Source organism: Strigops habroptila, chromosome 1 (genome assembly GCF_004027225.2).
Source record: "Strigops habroptila isolate Jane chromosome 1, bStrHab1.2.pri, whole genome shotgun sequence".
Classification (NCBI taxonomy): Eukaryota; Metazoa; Chordata; class Aves; order Psittaciformes; family Psittacidae; genus Strigops; species Strigops habroptila.
Window position 1 is genome coordinate 71,439,066 of NC_044277.2, and position 20,027 is coordinate 71,459,092.

Sequence of the window (20,027 nt, forward strand, 5' to 3'; positions counted from 1 at the left end):
TGTGCACAGTCTTGGACCAAATTGGCTTAGCCATACAAATACCTCTAGCAAAACCCTGGCCATATACCACTACATATGAGCCCCAACAATGCTAATTTGACACTTGTTGAATTTACTACTCGCCAAACTTTGCAATTTCCAGGAAACCAAGTATTTTTTTAATCAATCTCCTGACCTTCTATTAGCTCTAACCAGGGGGTTGTTAATAACCACAAAAAAACTTTGGTGTTGTAGCCAGTTTCAGTGTTTCTACCATTATCATTCACTCTGAGTGTAAATTACACATATGATAGATGACTTTAACATTTTACTGGATCAAGTCCCAAAACTGGATGAAAAGCAAATAATAAAATAGGAAGTAATAAAGAGCACTCACAGGTAATTTCCAATACTGCTTTACAGATCTCTGAGCAACAGCATGATCCAGAAGGTATTCTTAAGTTGGAAATCAAGCTGCAAAATAGAAATGGCACATAAAGGCCTACCAGCTTTATCTTCAATATTTACAGTCAAGCCATTCTACCTGGGACATCACAGTCAAATCTATCCTGCCAATTTATCACCTACCCAATCAGATTCAAGAAACTGTATGACTGTCTTCCTCTATTCCCTGCATAGCTCATTCCATATTCTATAAACACATTGCTGAGAAAATGGCAGTTTGGCCATAACATTAAACTAGTGGCTGGAACCTGTGTTTTCAACAACCCCTAGCTGAAGAGAGGCTCCACACTTCTGAAAGTCTGAGGCTTTTTCTTTACCAGCAATAACATAGATTCTGGGACCCCATGAAAGATAGAAGTGAATATAAATGAAAACCCTTTTTGTTCAAATCCCAAAGCTAACCTTAGCTAAATCCAGAGGATTAAGGGAACAGCCCTCTGCTTCTACAATACTTTTTCCTAGTAAGGAGAAATAATACAGACCATCTGAAGATTTGAAAATGCTAGGCTGAATATGCATAATAGAAAATCCCATAAGGATGCCAGCTGTGAATTTACGGATGGAAGAAAAGTACAGGGTGTTAGTTGTGCAATCATTTTCGTAGAGATATTAAGATCTGCTGCAAAAAATCAGGAAAATGTAGTCACAGAGCCTACAGCTGACAAGCTCTGTTGATGAAGGGCTTGGCTTTTTGCAGAGGCTTGTTTTCTAGACATCTGAGGAAGCAGGAAGGAGGTAAGGGGCTGACATGATGAGTGAGTTAGGCTGGAACAAACTCATGTCAGGGTTTTGTTTTGGGGTGGTGGTGAAAAAATACCCAGGTTTGTGATCTTGAAGAGTCCATGAGTCGGTGAAACTGCCTGAGCTCTTTCTGAGTCAGCGTGGGGGTAAGCACAGGCTGCACGTCAAGAATCAAAGGGATTTATGGTGAGCTGGGAGCTGTAATTGTTGCAAGATAAAATGTGATAGACGTGTTTAAAGTGATAAAAGGATGTAATTTTAGTTGCATTTTGAGCCAAGACAGAGGTAGGGTGGCAAAAATTTCCATGAAGGTTCTGAGTCTGTCCTTCCATTCACGCAAGCTCTGTGGGCCAATCACATATGACTTGTAGCTGGCTGCTGGCACAGCCATTCCCTTCACCAGCTGGGATGCAGGCTGTGAACCCTTGTGCAAGTATAGCACCATGCTCCCTGATAAATGCGGTGGCAAAAATAAGGCCTGAGAGAAATTACAGTAATCTTCACCGATCTGTTAGATTTATGGTCTTCGTGTCAAAAAATATTTACTTTGATACTTCAAAAACACAGTAGGAGAGCAATACCAGCCAAGTGCACCTCTATATGTACAGGTGGGGGGACTAGAGGAAATCCAAAACTGGGAGGGCATCACATCTCCCAAACAAAGAAGTCCCCTTTCCATTCCTCTCCTCCTCAGTGTCTGTTAGAAGACTAGAGTAAATTTAGCCCATAACAGATCAAGAAAGGCTGCAAAATATTTGTAAAACATTCATTGATTAACCTGAAACCAAAATGTCACACTCTTTAAGACATAATTCTAGGACAGAGCTGTCTGCTACTGGTGTAATTTGAATTTTCATTTAGTGTGACATCACTTGGTCATGGTCCTGTTTAATTTACCTTCAATTTGGCTGTTACTGCAATTGAATTCCATCAGAATTACTAGATTATACCTCAGCTGAATACGTTGAGGGATTTATACAGCCTTATTTTTCCAAAATCAGAAAGAAAAAAATATAATCATTTATTTGCCTAAAAAAAATGTGAGTAAATCACTTTGGCGCAGGCACACATCACCTCTTCTTGGGAACTGCACATACACACAGGTTCACATAGAAAACATCATCCTTCTTTGACTAAGGCTGCTGACAGTTCAGAAGGTGCTGGCTGTATCTGGTTTGATATTTTCTCACCCACATTTGCTTCCTTCTCATGTTTAACCACTCGTGATTGATAGTTTTTCAACAGAAAGGTAAACTGAGAAGTTAAACAAATATACTACTGTTTTGCCTGACAAACAATTTGTTGGATAAATGAAATATGCCTCGGTTGGGTGTCACTCAAGTACAAAATTATTTCTTAGTCTTTTACTGTTTCATCTTGATTATGACATTCTTTCTGCGTAAGTTTTTTTATTCATTAATGGACTGCTAAAACAAATTCTTTTCATTATTATCTAGGAAATACCAGAATGATAATAATCAGGCAGCACTCACAGAGACAGGTGATCTGATTATCTGGAGAGAATCTCACTGATGTAGAATCATCAGAGATTATAAAATTCTTGTTAATTTAGTATGGATTTTTAATTACTCTCTCACACTGTTAACTACATTTAATGAATACAGGCCATTTTCCTACTATGGGATACAAACCAAGATGTTTTTAAGCCCCAGCATATGCAATTGAAGAAAAGTGAAGCCTGCTTAACATGTTAAAACTTGTTAAAATGAGAGAAAGAGAATAAAAGGTAATTTTAAAGTAAAGTAAACACCAGGATTTCAGTATGCTGTTCTCTTAGGTCCTAGTGAGAATCTCATACATCTATCTTCCAGAAATATGAGAGACTGATTTCCAAAGGTATAACGGAAACTGTACTTTGAAATGAACTGCACCCAAATTTTTCTGTTATAATACATAGGTGGGTGAAAACATAAGTGCATTGCAACTCCAGAATTATGTCTCTAGCAAAATAGTAGTTTAAACAGGATCAAAGAATAAGGGAATGCAACTGTTGTTAACAAAATAAATTTCTAACTCACTAAAGGATCAAGAACAGAAGACCTTTTCAGAAGGTCATATAATATGCATGGGGTATCTATGGCATCTCTGAATTGATTAATTTGGAAAAAATAGAAGTAAGAAACTGCAAGGTGAGTCACATAGCAATCAGATAATGCTAATGAATATCGCCTCCTATTAATCTGAATGGCAAGTATTTTCATGTTCTAGTGAAAACTTTTAGAGTTAGTTAGATTTTTATGTGAAAGAAGCAGAAGTACTTTTCCCCTCAATCTCATGCTGTTATGTTCAATCGTATTAAATTCTGTGAATTTGGCCTGCACTTCTAAGAGCAGATTTCACTGAACAAAGAGAGTTATGGTGATGTTGAATTTAGAGGGGAGTGGAATTTTTTTATTTACAGAAATACAAGATGGGAAAAAAATGACTCCTAACAGTTAACTCCTTGTTAAATACAGGTGAACTGAATGGTGGGTCTAATACTGTGTGGAAGCTGTTCTATCACTCAGAAAGTTTATATTGCTCTTACTTATTGGATAGAAAACAAAGACACAATGTGTTTTGTTAAGATAGATAGAATATTCTGGTTGCTTGCTAGAATTACTTCATTAGTAATCCATCTGTAACACTAAGTTTTAATAAAATTACTGTAAATAAATTCTTGGGTAAATCTGATCTAAAAATAAATACTGATTTTACAGGAAATAAACTCCAGATACTGAAGATCTGGTTGAGAAATGCGTCATGTATGAAAATGTACAGCAGATTTAGTGTAGAAGGTGTATTTAAGTTAAGTTCTGTATGCTATCTGAAAACACAAACCATTTTCGGAATCATTTAAGTGTCACAGTGCCTCAGACCTCTCTCTCTCTCACACAAGCTTTGAAATCAGCAGGGACCAATTTGACAGAGGAAAGAAACCACACTTGAGTCATAAGTCAGTAATTTTTTCCTAATTTGAGAGAGCTCATAGTTTTAATATGATTTATCAGAATACAGTTTTATAAGAATATTTGACATACTGATTTAGTACATTCATACTAGAGTTTAATGGTCACAAAATATCACATTTACTATTGACAATCCTTGTTATATATTCTCATGTTACTTCTTTGATGTAGAAGAAATAACTATTTTGGTCTACTTTGTAGTATGGACTTTTCTCTAGAGGCTAGCTCTAAGTAATAGCAGATTCTTTTCATTATTTGTAGAAAAATGTGGATATCTGATCAGATGAAAACACTTCTCTTTCTGTATCCAAAGAATTTGTATTGGGACATATAATGTGCCAAAGATAATTTGATACCATTCATATTTGATTGCTTTGTTAGCTTGAGTTTGAAAGGAAAACAACATCTGTCTGTTGCCAAAGTCCATTTCCCTTTGAACCATGCTTGGATAAAACTCAGAGCTGAAACAATTTACAGCATGAAAAAAAAAATCATAATTGTTTTGCTTATAGAACAAATTTTTTTGTATCTTTCATAGTTTGTTCTGTGCTTAAAATAGTGGAGAAGACAATAGATTTCTGTTTGAATATCAAGGTCTTCCTGTTTTAAAGCTAACTTTGTAATTGTAAATTAATATTCAATATCTTTTTACTTCCTTAGCAAGTCTCAACAGAAAAAATAGCATAGGGGAGCAACACTGGTGTCTGAACACTGCATATGGCCCAAGATCACAGAAGAGACAACCCTCTTCAAATGGAAAAAACCCCTAATGACAGCACAACCTTTCTGCAGGGGACCCTGTCCTTAAGCATCAAAGATCGAAGCTTGGGATGATTTGTTTATCTTCTTGATTAACAAATTCACAGTTTTCATTACTGGGCAGTGCATATCTCACTTTTTGACTGCGATTTCCTCATCTCAAATCTGTCTGCACCCCCATTGCACGTGCCTGACCCAAATCTTGATGACCGTAACACCCTGAATAATTGGCCCATAGCTCTGAAGTGCTTCAGAGTGAAAGTACACAGTGTTACTAAATGAAAGAGACTAGAAAGAACAAGTGATCAAGAAGTCACATAAAATGGCAAAAAGAAAAAAATCCAGGATTCACTGTTTGAGATCCAATGTGATAAACAGTGAATAGACACAAACTGGTAGCCAAAGTACTGTATTTTGAGAAATCGGATTTATCCATTGTGAATTAAATGTATTTTTTTTCTATTGGGGTTGAAATTTCCATCTAGACTTGCATAAACTGATCATGGTCTCACAACTGTGAAGAACAAAAGTTATAGTAGTGTTGTCATAAGTTAATAAAAGATTGGGTTTTTTTAATTAGACAAGGTAAAACAAATTATTGGGTAGACTTAATAAGTATGGCTCATTAAAAAAACCCGATCTCTTAGTAGCGGAAATTTTAATTTATTTCACATAAGAAATTACACAGATTTATCCCATTTCTTTATGAATTACTACTTGAATACATTTTAAATATCATTACAGTTATTTATGCTCCTGTGCAGGCAAGGTGGGACAACAATGGGAGAATGTGCACCTACTCTTCCATTCCTATCCCACCTTGTCTATTAGTCTTGTCCCAACTTATCACAACACAGACAGCTCACTGTTTCACCTTTTCTATAACTGCTTCTCAAATATTTATCAGAACTGGAGATAAACACAAGGACTTAACCTACTGTTAGAAAAGTGCCAATGATGCCATTTTCCCCCCAAAACATATACATGCTGTTCTCATTCACAAACTGAAAGAACAAAGACACTCCTATGAGAGATGTAAAAGAAAACGAAATGTCTGTGTTTTCAACTTATTACCTTGGGATCTTTGCCCTTATATGACTTTGAACACAGGGACTGAAGCACAATGTTCTAGATCCTGACATTGGAATTGCTTTCTCAGATATGGGCAAGATAGATGAATTTATCACCTCCTCCTTTGTACGGAGAAGTGAGGGACCTTCTGATAGTTACTGTTGATCCCTGGCAGTATTTAAGGACAGGCTGGACAGAGCGTTGGGTGACATGGTCTGGTGTGAGGCGTCCCTGCCCATGACAGGGGGGTTGGAACTAGATGATCTTAAGGTCCTTTCCAACCTTAATCATTCTATGACTCTATGATTCTATGATAAATGGTAAAAGTACGTTTTGCTTTTATGGGAGGCATTTCCCTATTATTACAGGTCAGGTCTCCTACGCTCTGCCCCTGGCGTGGCTTTAGACACCCCACATAGAAAAAGTCACTTCTTTGAATATTTCATTGCTTTTTCTCCAAAAACATGGAAAGCAGGAGACCTTCACCTAAAATAACAGACAGAGGACTCAGGTGTGTCGGCTGCCTTCTTGCAAGCAAATTAAGAAAGTAAATATGGGGCCTTAACCAGTTGATAAGTTTATACTTCAAAAAAATTCTAGCTAATATAAATAAATAAATTCCTCTGGACCTTGCTTGCATTTGGGTTATTTTCCTCATATATAGAGAAGCCCTTATTAGTTGTCTGTGGTCATATTTTATGTGTTCAGTCAGGAACACGTCGTTCCCTGAAACACTGATAGCACTTAGTCATATTAAACTCGATATTGTTTTGATATTGTTTCGATATTGTTTCATCAACTAATGCTTTCAGAGTATGCAGTTTTACCTCTTCTCTAATCTCATGTTTTCTTCTATTCTGTTGACAATAAAGATGGCTACAGACAGCAACAAAATTATACTGAAGATAGCGATAGTAAAATATAGAGTTTCTTACCTTTAAATAATTCAGGTACTGCTGGCTGTGACCAAATTTCATTGCCATCTGTCAGTAAGTGGATTTAATTTAGTTAAAGATGCCAATCCCTTCCTACTAGACAGCTGTCCACATAAGCCACAGCACCCCATATTGAAAAATCTCAGCAGAAAGACCAGTAAGTGAATGAACATGGAGTTTTATCGCTATCCAGAACCAATCAAGAATATATGTATTTCAATTTTTACATATATATATACAGAAAAAAAAATATTTTCTCATGTTTTAGGACCATATGCTTCAATGTAAATATAGTTAAATAATTATGACATAGTTTTTCTTATACCAATATCTCAAACTGCAAATTTTACACATAACTAGATTAATAGGAATCTCTAAACCCTACATCCTCCCAAAATTACCATATCTTCTGCATTTTCCATTTGAAACCAAAGGGGTTTGAGGGACCTTCACAAACCCACCTGTTGGAGTTTCAGACACTACAGCACCACATTCAGTTCATGCTCTCTTTCGGCAGTTTAACTTAGCACAAATAAGGATGACCCTTTTTCTTCAGGGAGACAAACTTGTTAGTCACATGGAGTTGATCAAAACTGTTGGAACCTATGTAAGTTTGACTGGAGGGAGACAATACAAATATTGACTAAAATTAAAACTTATTGATCCTAAAAACCTTTGAAGATATTGTTCAAATTTATACTGTTTGTTATCACTCCTGTGCCTTGAAATGTCAGATCTGCAGAAGCAGAGCAATCCATACAGGGAGCAAAAAATCTCTTGTTACTGGTAGTTGAGGAGAAGAGAGACTTTTATGCCACTACTCTAAACCGTCATGATCACCCAAGCAACCTCTTCTCTTTAACAACATCAACTTCATATTATTTGTAGTAAGAGATTTGGTAAGTACCCATGCTTAACTTCGAAAAAAACCCCCAACAAACCAAACCAAAAAAACCCCCCAAAAAACCACAAACAAAAAACCAACAAAACTCCTCTTCCTCTAAGAGCTAAAACTCCAGAAGCTCATAAGTGCATGATCATAATTAAACTATCCTTCATGTTTGCACTGCCCAAATTCAGGGACTCTGCTTTAAAGCTAGGGTTAGCCAGAAGCACTGTGCATCACCACTGCCAGTTAAAAATATGCTCGTTCATCTCCCTACAAATCATTTCAACTGTATTCACTGAAGTCTGGAGTTTTCAACATTTACATGTATTATATATAAGCTTTCTCCTACTAGTCATTTTCCTATACTAATCATGAAAATTTTTCATGCAGTAACAAAACTTGTTTTTCAATTTCCAGCATAGCAATACACATTCACTACAGCCAGAAACTATGAGGAGAAAGTTTAAAACTCTTTTGCTCAAACATTAATCAAGATAGTCAGCTAGTTTGTATTAAGACTAGGCCAACCTTCTAACTTGGCAGCTGCTGCTCCTCTTTTATGAAGATAATGATACTTTCTTTTTTTTTTTATATATATATTATCCATCGTTCTCTGCATACTAAGCAATGTGCAAATCAAAAGAATCAGGTCTCCCATGGAAATAACTTGGCTTTACTGCTGCCTCTGCTAAAAGTACCATTCCATAACCCAAGTATGTACTTATCCCTACTCTGCTTATTCTTGTATATTACTCTTACACTCGAGTAATGTTGAAGTTGCTATACTCCTTACTTTTATAAAACAGGTGAAGAAAATGGCTCTCTAGAGATAAAAATCTATAGTTCAGGTGTAACAAATTATAAGGTCACTGTACAAAACCTGAACATTTAGACTCAGCAAATGTCCATCTCAGAAGGTGACTTACTTCTGTAGAAGCCAGAGGTTGATGGTGACCTCACTTTAGATTCCTCCAGTGTACAGACTGTAGCTTATTAAAATCATTGTTAATTAACACACTTTAATAAATCATTTTTCAACATGCTATTATAAAATTGGTAGATTTTAAAGATTGAAGCACTTAATTAAAGACTATGATTTTTATAATAATTCCGTTAATCAGAAAAAGGGAGGAAGATAGCAGCAAAAAGCAAAGTGCACCTTAAAATTTGAAGTTTTGTAACAAAAACAATGAAAATTGGTCTTTTCAAGAAATGGCCATTTATATTTTATGCTTACTGGTTTTACTACCAAATTTCAAATTCTCTTTAAAAAAAAGATCTCAACTATTTTCAGTATAGAGACATAACACAAAATATCCAATATTAATTTGAAGTTGTTTTTTTTTTTTTAACTTGAGATTACTTATTCAAGGCTCTATAAGATCCTCCAACTGAAATAGATTATATAGAATTTTAAATCTATTGTTTTTATAACTACTGTCATAATACAGGTCTTTCCAGCTTTAGGGTTTATAGATGCTATAATTCAGAAATTATAACTCAGCAATTCTCACGTATTTTGATTCCTATTTCAGGGACTTGTTCATCAGGGAATTGAGCTCATTGGCTAACTTTGAAAGTTTAAATAAGAGCCTCTGCTTAGAGAATGCTGGTGAATTAAAATAAATTCTGAATAAAAGTCAGCTGGCATATGGGTTGCTACTTTTCTCTACACTTTTCACCAAAGCAGGCTCAGTCATGAAGTTGTCATTGTGTAATAAAAATATTTACAACTAATTCAGATATAAAACAATAGTATGAAAACAATTTCTGTCATGGAAATATTGTTCTGTCTGAGTGTTGTAGAATAAAGTATCCTTTACCTTCAAATGAAATATCAATGAGTAAGAGAGAATTCTCTCTTAACTGAGTAAGAGAGAATTATAATCCTAACTTTTAGGTCAGTTAGATATACTCTTTTAAATGTAAATGATCATGTGAATAATCATTTTAATCACTTCTTTGTTATATGCTAGGGTTTGGGTTTTTCCCATATTATTTGGGGGGGGTGGGAAAAGTATTCTTTGAACCTATGGAAACTTAAAATCTTCAAAGAAATCATTGTCCTCAAATCTTACTATTGTGCAACCGGAATGGGATCTTCCATTATGACCAGATCTATAAAGCAAAAGTACTTATATCCCCGAAATTCATGTTTTGACACAATTTAGGTAACTGCATGGTCTATAGAAGTCCTGAAATCTGCTGTTTAGCTGACCTCTAATTCTGGAGACACCCACGTCCCCTCCTTTCTCTTACCTCTTATTTGTAATTTTTCAAAGTGCTCACATTTGGCTTTGGTGTGTATTCAGGACTGCAACAAATACTATCTATCTCTCATCTGTCTGGCAACACATTTTTTTCAGTATCCAACAACTATGTCTGCTCCACCAAAGCTCCTGAGGCTCTTGATCCATGGGGCTCAGTTCGCATACTCTTCATGAAAACCATAGGACCGGTTTTTAAATAGAAAATTAGCAACGGCTGCAGGTGTCTTTTAGATTATTCACAATACACTTTTCTGGAAAGCAGAGCAGGTGTGAAAAAGAAGGGTTCCCATGAAGAGACAGAAGTCTTGGAAAGATGATGGTGCACACCCTGCCTGCAGGAAGGACCCCACAAGAGGAGGAAGACACTGAAGATCAGGCTATTGGGTGGAAATGAACATCAATGAGCACCCAGAAACATTGGTCACTGACACCTGGGAGTGGTCACTGTAAACAGTGGCACAGCAACAACTTGGCATGACTTTCTGCCTGACCTTCCTGGAGTGACCTCCATGCAGGGAAGGAAACTCAAGACCTGGTAGTATAGCCCAGGGGTTGTGTGGGATGATCAAGCAGGGTAAGCATTCTAATCCCACTGGTTCTTAAATAAACACCAACGTCAAGCTCCACTGCTGGTTGTAATTTACTATTTCATCTGCTAAAGAAGAAAAATAATTTCTAGAATACAGTTCTAGAAATGGCTTTCTATTATCCCAAGATGACATCTTTTTGTGGTTGGGTTGGGTTTTTTTTTGGTTTAGGGAGAAAAAAACAATTGCCAACATAATTTTTTAGAAAATGTGATGCTTCAAGAATGACCTTCTCCTTCCTCTCTCCTAAACAGTAAATTAGGTAAATTAGCAGGAAAATACCTTGGAATAGAAGTGCAGGAGGTCTAAAAACAAACTTGCAGTGAACTACTTTTTTTAATTGTTACACGTCTTTTTACTTAATTGGAAATTGGTTTAGCTGGCTGTGTTTCAGTTGGTTGGGGAATAAGACTGATTGCTCAGCAGAAAAAAACCCCAAGCATTGCACCATAGAGTCACTTGGTTGGTAACAACCAAGATTTGCATTACTTTTGGAGCAAATCCAGGTGCCCCCATGACCCAGAACAGGTCTCTGAGCTGGATATATACTGCCTGCACATAGCCATCTATTTCACAGGTCTGAGCCATCACTAAGAGATACCTGTTCTTTCCGTTTACTGTATAGGTAATTAATTACACCAGAGTTAAATACCTGATATAACCAGAGACATAGCTTGGAAATCTCTGTGCTTCCTTCTTGCCCCTTAGAAGCAGTAAAACACAGCTTAACTTTCCTCATACTTATCCTTACTCCTGTACACCATAACCGAAGTCTCAACCCCAGGTAGTCCAGCAGAACAGGAAAGGGAGCATCTTTTTTCCAGTCTGACTCCCCTGCACAGGTGCCAGTTCAAGAAATAACCCCATCCACAGAAAGAGTACATTAAAAGATTTGTTTAGACATCTCTGCCCATCTGTGCTGATTTTTGAGCTTGCGACATCAGCAGCATGCCTCACATAATATATTTTGACTATAGAAATACAGAATGGGAGTGGATACACTTTGTAATTCCTCCTAAGAAATGCAGGGTAAAAAGTTATGATCTGTAACCATAACTGCTATATGACCAAAATCAGCAAAATGAAATTAGGAAAGAAATCACATTTCTCTTCAGCATTTATCTCTCAAAAGAGGAGATAACGTGCTCTGAATTACTTTGTGAGGCTACACCATCTTGACAGTCAAGCTTTACTGATGATAATTCCTGATGCTGTTGAGGTAATGTGAGTTCCTTCACAGATACGTAGGGAAAAAAAAAAGGTTCTTTTTTAAATTATTTTAATCAACTTTTTCACTTAATTAATTCCCCATGCCCTGCAAACATAAGAAGGCAATTGTTACATGTGAGAATCGTAGCTTCAGAGGTAAAAATTGCTGTGTCACTCTGTCAGCTATCAGAGTAGTTTGGGGCAGTCTTACATACATCAACAAATAGCTATAAATGTACTTGCCTGCCCACACATTGTAAAACCAGGCCGTAGACTTTCAGAGCCAGGAAACATGATGGTTTAGAAACAATGAACTTAGAGTATAGAGAACAGAGGAGGTTCAGTGGTTCGTGGAAATTTCACTAGAATAAGAGTATCACATAAGAAAATACTGGGTGACCTTTAGCAGCTCACTGATCTCCTCTCAACACACTGCTTTGGGCAATTCAGGGCTGGATGAGGACCTGGCTGTTTACTGGTGATGATGCTGAACCCCTTCCAGCAGGAGCAACATGAGCAGGAAAACTAGCCAGTGCTCACGCAGAGCCTGGCTATCTCTGAAGTGATTGCATGGGCTAGAAAGGGGCTGGAATAGTGTAAGTTTCTCTAAGTCTTGTTTAAGCATCATAGAAATAAAACATTAAAGAACGGGGGGAAAAAATAAAGATGAAAAGGTACTTACATTTAGCATGCAATCATATCTGAGACCAACTCTTCCCTGCTGTATTGCTGCAATATTCCAATTCAAGCGGCGTGGTTTGTTTTGATTTAACACAGTCGATGCGTACCACTTCCAGATAAGTCTGCTTGATCTTTTTTCTAAATTAGCAAGCATAAGCTCATAGGACATAAACAGAAAATCAGTGTGTTCAACCTTCAGCTTAAGACAGAAAATATTTTTCACCAATGACAATATTCCAGCTAAGCTCCCATGGTTTTCCTTAGGTTTTCTTTAGAAGCAAAAGAAACTGTCAAAATATTTATTAAAAAACCCTCCAAAACAACATTCTAGTGCTTTTAATAAATATTCACTTGTTCTTGAAATAAAGTAGTAATTCCCGTCACCCTTTTATCTTAAGCTCTTTCAACTCTCAGTATGTATAGCTAGTCATAGACTGGGAACATAAATTTCAGTGTCTATACAAGCTCTCTGTATAAAATGCAGATAAAGTAACACAGTATTGTTGTAACTGTATCCCTACGCTTGCTTAAAAAAAACTCTGACTGCTTTAGCAGCCACCAAACAGCTCACATATTAATGTAAGTATATATAAGATTGTGTATATACTTTAAAAAAAGATTATTTGTAACGTTGGTACTGATAGAGATATAGAAAAACTATATCAGACTGATGAGACACTGAATTAAAAGTCTTAAATGTGTTTTTCATTCAGCATTAAAGATGGAAAAATTTATATTCTAAAAGTTGTTACAGGCATGTTTTATAACAGATATAAATGAATTATCTCTGCAGCATTGCCTACAAAAAAATTAGTAGTTTTGAACAAGAATGAAACCCTCCCCTACATTTTGGTTAACATAAGCAGCAAGAAAAGCACTTATGTAGCTGCATACTTGAACCGAGCTTACCTCATCGAGGGCTTTAATAAATTTAAGTTCCAAAATACAATGGTTAACTTCTGGTAAAAAAAAAAAAAAAAAAATACGGAAAAGAATTGTAATGGCATCACTTGCCCAAAGCTGGATAAGTAAGTTGGGCTTACTTCTGCACTGGCCTTTGGAGAAATGGCCAGCTGGGAAACAACAGAGGTGGGATGTAGCTCACACATTTTTTAGGCTTTCTGAAGCAATTCAGGAAAGTTTCATGTCACTGGAAGTTGTTGTTGGCTTAAGTTGTAAACAGGAAAATAAATCGATGGTGATTGAAAACTTCCCAGGACAAGAACAAAGAAGACACTTACAAAGTAGAGCTTTTAGGAGTTTCAAAGAGATCATGAAGAATGGGCATCAGAATGAAAGGACCTCAGGTCTTTCTCCTCTAGAACAGCAATGCTTCCTCATCATGCTATGTTAGAAATGCGTAATACATTACTCTTTTACTCCTAACATTGGACTTATTATGTAGCCAGGCACACCTACCAATAATTTTTGGAAATGGGTTGCAATGAATGTATTCTTCATTTCTATATGTCTGTCAGAGGTGACTTGCTAAAAGAAAATGATAAAACCATAAAAACCAATGCTCCTTTGCATTGGAATGCAATAATTTTAAGGTGTGCAGCTCTGAGTCAAATTGCAGGTCAAGCAATCAATTTTTCAGCAAAAATCCCCATCCTCACCACTAGGGATTTCTACTGGGAAAAAAACCCCCAAAAATCAATACTTGACTATAGCCCCAGGTTCTACTGAGTAACACATGATTGGTACTGTAACGTGAGACATTATTATTACGGAAATGTGGCTATTGCTTTCACAGGTTGAAGATCCCCTGAGAGGAGAAGTGAGATAGAGGCCAAAAAGGGCAGAGAGGTTGAAAAATGAGAAAAGGAGACATCATGCCTTTAGAGTTTCACTACTGTGAATGGTAGGCATCTGACTGGTATGAATTTACAAAACTCTGCTGGTGGTGCTGGGCCTGGCATCAGCTGAGGCTTGAAGTTTTTAAAAGGAGAGATTTTTTTCCTTATGGCCTGCTGCAATAGTATTCCCACTGTGTCTATTGCTCTTGTGACACTATAATGTACATGTCCTGATGCTGCAGCATAAAAATTGAATGTTTTTTTAACTACAAAATTAATAGGACTTTCATCTCACATAGTACATCCTCATTAATACTAAATAGGTTAATTATGATAAAAATATTGCCATAAATAATATAGGGATTAATAATTTAACACCTACAAAAGTATTACAATTTTTCATAAAATCTTACATATAACACTCACCTAATCACCATTTGGATTTCCCAGAAAATTCCATGCACAATAGCCCAGGGTTTGCACTGCTAAAGCTCCTCTTATGTTAATTTAGGCCCTATGAATGTGACCAAACCCACCTGGCACAGCCCTGCACTGGTGATCACAGAAGCATTGGGTAGTTCCCAGTTTAGTTTCCTTGCCTTTAAGTAAATGCTATGTCTTCAAGTTAGAATACAGAATTCTATTCTGAGTCTAATTCAAGGCTAACTGTCAGAGTGACTTGAAGCACAAGAAACGACTTTTTTACATGAATGTCGGTAAAATATTAGTCAGGACTCTCGGCCTGCTTCTTGGGCAAGGTCTGAGAGAAACGGTATCAGTTATTTGGTTTGGAGGTCTGGGTGAAATTGTCCATTCACTTATTCCTCCTTTTGTCATCGTCCATGAAAAAGTAATGGTGATGAATCCTTCTTCCAGTCATCATTTATGATCTCTATCTAGAACATGAACTGAAAGCTAAGAAGGTAATGGGGAAGGATTGAGCCATGCCCTGTTCTCACACACTTCCCTAAGCACCCTCTGTTATCTGCTACCATAGGGTAAAGGGTTCTATGTACGTTTGGACTACGCAGCATAGAGCTGCATGGCTGAAAAACCTAAGGTAAATATTGCTCTTACATGCAAAGAAAGAACTGAAAAACAAAAAGGATTTGGAAAATGAGGATCTGAGACCTTGTGCTGGCTGAAATAAAAGGAAAACAAACCCAAAGGAAATCAGAAACAAATTCTCTTCCCAATCATACCCATGACATAGAGCCATTAGTCATAATAAGGGTTTTCCAGAAGCACATTCACACGAAAACAGCAGTACTGGAGCTTGAGATAACACATGCACAAAATCCATTAGTAATTTGTAAGAGCCGAACCATGCTGACAGACTAATTCCCCTCAACAGCAATTGTGGGCTGAGGTGTACAGCATTCGCCACAGCATTTCATTGAATGGCAGTGGCAGGCTTGGCACAAACTGCAACAATTACCTCCAGAAATGTCAGCATATAACACTCTTTTTTCTACTGCTGATGACAGAAGTGCCCAAAGAGTTCAGGTGGGAATAGGTCTTATGTGTATTAGATAGGGCTATGTCGACTTTAGGAAAGCATACCATTTAACATGCCAAAGGGCCGGGGATGTGATGATTAATGCCTGCCTATAAGCCAGCCACTACCTCTCTTTTTGCTTCCCTCTGGAGGGATTAACACTATTTACCTGGTGGGTCTACCCCACTGCAGAGAAGAAGGCTGGAGGCAGGTATTCTTCTCATCCCATAGCCTGGCCAGCAATGCTGCCCTCCCTGCTCCACAGTGTGCTGGAGCAGTGGACAAAAGCTAGGCTGTGGGGTCAATTAGTCAAGAAACTAATGATTTTTATGCTTTTCAGAGAAAGTCAACACAAATAACATGCACTCTAGCCAGGTGAAATATACCAGTAATATCTCTGTAGGTATACAGTACAGAAATAAATTTCTTTTAGGCTTCTGACAAGCAGTTTTGCTGAACTGCACCAGTTCCTGGTAATGAATGTGAATGAAGATCCTCAGATCTCAAACACAAGGGAAATTCTGACATAGTGGCCCACAGTTACAAAATAAGGACTTTGCGTGCCTCGCTATCAGGCAATCAGGCAGTGATAAAAGATTTTAACTTCACTATGTGCTGAGCATGTCTGAAAATCAATCTATCTCCTTCATGGTACTTCAAGATAGGTGATAAGAATCAGAGAACCCTGAAGTCAACCTAAGCAGAATTAATGTCAATATTTCACCTTTTTAACATAGCTTTTATCTAATTTATACATTTAGCATCAGCAGTACATACACTGAGAGGCAAGAAAATGACATTTAAAATACAACAGTACAGTCTTCCTGCTTTGTTTCACTAGCCTCATAAAGTAATACTAATTTTTTACTGTTCTTATATAAAAATCCAAGGTCTTTCTGTTACAAAGAGAATTGGCTTTTCAAATTATGGATTATATTCCAAATAATATAAAATTATTGTGTTGTGATAAAATATGTGATATGCAATATCCTATAAAACAAAAGGGGATTATTTAAAGGATAATAATAATAATACAGATAATATGTCACACTATTTTTCATTATTCTAAAGCTGTTGGTTTAGTTATTTTTTCAATGGTTAAAGTAAATCTTCAGAGACAAGAAAATAGAACATGACTTCACTTACACTGCTCTCATTTGTGCAAGCACATGAATTCATTATTGCAGAGCTGTTGGTGACCAATGAGTTTGTAGCATTACCTGTTTGCTTTCAATAAAGGAGTATTGGAACATTTTGTATAAGTGTCCTATATACACAAATAATTATCTGAATGATATGACAAGATAACAGATATAGAATCTAAGAAAGGAAAGTAACGTTTTAAAGGTAAAATACTTCCAAACTTTTTCTGTAACCTTGATATTACTGTAACACAAAATCTCCAATGAAAGATACAGCTACAATGTAAGACAAATAGTAGAATAAAAATCTCATCTTTGAGTGCATGACAGAAAAAATTAAAAGAAAAAAAGAAAAAGAGTGCCCACCTGCATATCAAAAGCATATCCAAGTCCTTAATAGTATTTCTATCATATATTTGATGTTTTTTCCAAAATCTCGAGTGTAGCTGTGTTTTGTGCAGCTGGGGTCCAAAGCTGGAACAAAAGATAGAGTTTGGGAGCAGATACGTAAGATGTTCCCTCTAATCACATACAGCATAGAACTTAGATGCAAATCTTTCTAACAACACAGATAGAAAAAAGGCTATATTAACAGAAAAAGATAGGTTACATTATATTTCTCATTTTGAAATTTGTTCAGAAAAAGAGTTGTGATTGTCAAATTGCCTGTTTTGAATATTAATAAAATGAATTTGGAGGATCATAAATATCTTTCATTCAGTGTTTTTCATTCTTTTACTTTGTTAGAGACTTACAAGGAAATTAAATCTTAAAAAAGGTCCTGAATAATTGTTAAACTTAATTGTACATTCACCATCATTATGTATTTTTATTTCAGCATTGATTTGAATTCTGGGATTTTTTTTTAAATTTCTTTGGCTTCTTTTTCATTATGTCCTCAGTAATACTTTACTTTTATATCTCAAACATTCATCCAGGATAGGAAAAGAGCTTCTCAAGTTTAGTCTATTTGTTATTGAAAATCGTTGTCCCACCTTTTATTTCACAGAGCACAGTAAAAGTGGGAAATAAACCTGTATGAGGGACATTTCTCCCCATTATTTTCTTACTAAATCCTTAAACAATGTAGTGTAAGAAGAGTATCTGTGCTTAGACCAGAATTTTTTAGCCATTTTTTCACTATTTGATAACTTAAACAGCTCTGAGGAAAATGCTGCTGCATATATGGCAGAGCAGATGAGCTTCAATTTCTCTCTAGCAATTCAAGTATATCTATCTTGTTCTTCTATCAAGAATGTACATAACATTTTGAAGCCTTCAGAATTTAGAGGATAACAGTGGAACCGCAAGGAGCAGGCAGGAATCCACTACACAGGTTTTGCAGCACAGGGTTAACAAAAACAGGTCATGACCATAGACATACATGAGGTTTACCTTCTGAAGTAGGTTCAGAAAGGGGATGTTCTGCAACTGACTGTATTGGGTTTGTGTGACAAGGTTTTGGTAGTGACAGGGCTACAAGGGTGGCTTCTATAAGAAAATACCAGAAGCTTCCCTTGTGCCCGATGGAGCCAATGCCAGCTGGCTACAAGACAGAACCACCACTGTCTGACAGACCCACCCACTGGCCAAGGCTGAGCCCATCAGTGATGGTGACAGCAGTTCTGGGATGCCCAAAAGAGGCTGTGACCCCGTAGGAAGCCCATGATGGAGCAGGTTTGCTGGCACTTGTGATGAACAAGTGTAGCGGTGAGCTTCTGACGCCAGGGGGGACCCATGCTGGAGCAGTCTATTCCTGAGGGACTGCACCCCATGGAAGGGACCCACGCTGGAGCAGTCTGTTCCTGAAGGACTGCATCCATGGAAGGGACCCACGCTGGAGCAGTCTGTTCCTGAAGGACTGCACACCGTGGAAGGGACCCACACTGGAGCAGTTCATGGGGGTTGTGCTCATGGGAGTTGAGGACTCACAACGGAGAAGTTGGTGGAAAACTGTCTCCCATGGGAGGGACCCCATGCTGGAGCCAGGGAAAAGTGTGAGGAGACTTTTTATAAGAGCAAGCAGTGATAGAAAAAGAGGGAATGGCTTTAAACTGAAAGAGGGCAGATTTATGTCAGATATTAGGAAGAAATTCTTTACTGTGAGGGTAGTGAGGCACTGGAACTGGTTCCCCAGAGAAGCTTGTGGTTGCCCATCCCTGGCAGTGTTCAAGGCCAGGTTGGACCAGGCTTTGAGCAACCTGGTCTAGTGGAAGGTGTCCCTGCCCACGGCAGGGGGTTGGAACTAGATGATCTTCAGGTCTCTTCCAATCCAAACCAGTCTATGATTCTATAAGTCTCCCCCTGAGAAGGAAGAAGAGGCAGAGACAATGAGTGATGATCTGACCACAACCCACATTCCCTGTCCCCCTGCACATCTGGTGGGGGAGGAGATGGAGAATTTGGGAATAAAGTTAAGCCCAGGAAGAAGGGAGGGATGGTGATTTTGTTTTATTTCTCATTATCCTACTTGGATTTGACAGGTAGTGAATTAAACAAATTTCCCCAAGTCAAATCTGGTTTGCCCATGGTGGTAATTGCTGAGTGATCTCTCTCTCTCCTTGTCTTGACCCATGAGCCTTTCTTTATATCTTTTCTCCCCTGTCCAGCTGAGGACAAAAGTGATAGAGCAGCTTTGGTGCACACCTGGCATCCAGCCAGGGTCAACCCAACACATGGACACTGTTCGGGACAGTAAGGGCTGGTTCAACTCAGGAAAACAGGGAAAGTCCTGGGCTACAAAGCCAGGCTGGAGAATGAAGCCATCCCGGGCTCTGGGCTTGGGGAAGATTTATTTTCACAGTTTCATTTAGCCTCTGTATTTCAAGAATTATTTTGTTTCAGTAATATGTTTATGTTCTAATAAACTAACCTTTAATAATTAGCAACATTTTGGTGGGTTTATTTAGTTCACTTTAAAAAAAAAGACAAAAGCTATAGTGTTACCTCAGGACCAGAGCTGACCCCTGGTCCGTTTAATCAAAGAGACAACAACAGGCAACAGTCCACCTCCAGAGACAAAGATATATACTA